Source organism: Hypanus sabinus, chromosome 22 (genome assembly GCF_030144855.1).
Source record: "Hypanus sabinus isolate sHypSab1 chromosome 22, sHypSab1.hap1, whole genome shotgun sequence".
Taxonomy (NCBI): Eukaryota; Metazoa; Chordata; class Chondrichthyes; order Myliobatiformes; family Dasyatidae; genus Hypanus; species Hypanus sabinus.
In genome coordinates, this window is record NC_082727.1 from 17,228,376 (window position 1) to 17,230,946 (window position 2,571).

Here is a 2,571-nt window from a genome sequence, read left to right on the forward strand (position 1 = left end):
CTTACCAAGTTAAGAACCCACGGTATTACAGGGAAGTTACCAGCATGGTTAGAACATTGGCTGATTGGTAGGAGGCGGTGGGAATAAAAGGATCCTTTTCTGGTTGGCTGCCAGTGACCAGTGGTGTTCCACAGGGTTTAGTGATAGGACCGCTTCTTTTTATGCTGTATATCGATGATTTAGATGATGGAATAGATGGCTTTGTTGTCAAGTTTGCAGATGATATGAAAATTGATGGAGTGGCAGGTAGTGTTGAGGAAACAAGAGGCTAAGTTACAGGGAAGGGCTGAACAAGTTAGGTCTTTAGTCTTTGGAGCGTAGAAGGTTGAGGGGGTACTTGATAGAGGTATTTAAAATTATGAGGGGGATAGATTGAGTAGACGTGGATAGGCTTTTTCCATTGACAGTAGGGGAGATTCAAACAAGAGGGCATGGTTTGAGAGTTAGGGGGAAAAAGTTTAAGGGTAACACGAGGGGGAATTTCTTTACTCGGAGAGTGGTAGCTGTGTGGAATGAGCTTCCAGTAGAAGTGGTAGAGGCAAGTTGGTATTGTCATTTAAAGTAAAATTGGGTAGGTATATGGACAGGAAAAGAATGGAGGGTTATGAGCTGAGTGCAGGCCAGTGGGACTAGGTGAGTGTAAGCGTTGGCATGGACTAGAAGGGCCGAGATGGCCTGTTTCTGTGCTGTAATTGTTATATGGTTATATATGGCTGCAGAAGGACTTAGACAGATGAGGAGAATGGGCAAGAAAGGGGCAAATGAAATACAATGTTGGAAAATGCACGGTCATGCACTTTGGTAGTAGATATTAATGTGCGGACTATTTTCTAAATGGCGAGAAAATCCAGGAATCAGAGATGCAAAGGGACTTGGGAGTCCTTGTGCAGAACACCCTGAAGGTTAACTTGCAGGTTGAGTGAGTCAATGGTGAGGAAGGCAAATTCCATGTTAACATTCATTTCAAGAGGTCTAGAATACAAGAGCAGGGATTGACGCTGACGTTTTTCAAGGCACTGGTGAGGCCGCACCTTGAGTATTGTGAACAGTTTTGAATTCCTTATCTAAAAAAAGATGGGTTGGCATTGGAAAGGATTCAGAAGAGATTCACAAGGGTGATTCTGGGAATGAAAAGTTTATCATAAGAGGAACGGTTGATGGTGCTGGGCCTGTATGCACTGGAATTTAGAAGGATGAGGGGGGATCTCATTGACATCTTTTGAATGTTGAAAGGCCTAGACAGAGAAGATGTTACCACAGGCAGCTGTGGAGGCCAGATCATTGGGTGTATTTAAGACCAAGATTGATAGATTCTTGATTAGCCATAGCATCAAAGATTATGGGGAGAAGGCTGGGGAGTGGGGCTGAGTAGGGGAGAAAAGGTTCAGCCATTATTAAATGGCAGAGCAGATGGGCCAAATGTCCTATTTCTGCTCCTATATCTTATGGTCTTATGTTCTAATGATGGGGAATCTCATTGAATATTAAAAGGCCTAGACTTAGTTTCCTATAGTGGGAGATCCTCAGAATATAATGTCCATTTAGAACTAAGATGAGAAATTTCTTTAGCCAGAGATTGAATTCAACAGATTCACCATTGCCACAGACAGCTGTGGAGGCCAAGTCATTGGGCATATTTAAAGCAGAGGCAGGTTCTTGATTAGTAAGGGCATCAGAGGTTATGAGGAGAAGGCAGAAAAATGGCGTTGAGAGGGATCAGCCCTGATTGAATGACGGAGCAGACTCGATGGACTGAAAATTCTGCTCCTCTGTGGTCTTATGGATAAAAAACAGTGCACAATCTTTTCAGAAATTAAGCTGTTAAGAGTTTAACCTCATAAGCAATTAACACCTGTTGTCTGAACTAAGCTAGTGCTCTTGGTTTTGTGTTGTCAGGAATCACTGCCTTTCTCTGTCACATTGCCACACCAACACTGTGCTGCGGTTCACCAAATAAACAGGAGCAATTATAACAGAAAAGACAAAGCAGATATCTATAATATACCATCATGCTAATTCTGTTATCTTCCTTTTATTTAATGTGAGTAGGTTCTCGACTGTGGCAATATTGATAGGCATTTAAAAAATAAAAAAAATGGCAAACCAAAATAATATTTAGATAAAAAGAACAAAATAATCACTGTTGATAGGTAGCTTTAAAATACAATATGACATATAAGTATAGACTCCCTAGTCATCGTGCCTCAGGAGCAGAGTCACATCTTTTCACATTAGTGGTTCTAATACGTACAAACACTTAATCCACAGTAGATGACCAGGGTGATTATCCCCATTCCCAAATAATGCATAATCAACAATTCTTGTTATGTGGCATGACACTATATGACAAAATAACTATACCCTCAAGATCATATTGGGTGTCCCATCTCCTTCTGTACCCAACAGCAATGCATTTCTGTCAATTGTCATTCACAATCAAAGCATGGGCTGTGTACCTTCAGCCCATGTCAGCCCTCACCCAAGGAGTCTGTGACCCCCCCTCCACCTCCAACCCCACCCCGGAGAGTCAACTCTTGACTATAGCAAGTTTATGCTGTAGCAGATCCACGG

General features: G+C 42.0%; 1 protein-coding gene across 1 annotated transcript in view; it reads right to left on the minus strand.

Moving 5' to 3' along the window:
• Window positions 1–2,012: 2,012 nt before the first annotated feature.
• The window catches only part of sfrp5 (secreted frizzled-related protein 5), a 49,248-nt gene continuing 48,689 nt past the window's right edge, over window positions 2,013–2,571 (minus strand). Inside the window, exon 3 of the mRNA XM_059947155.1 lies at window positions 2,013–2,571. This exon is cut by the window's right edge and continues 743 nt beyond it. The gene's annotated coding sequence lies outside the window, so the exon portion shown is untranslated.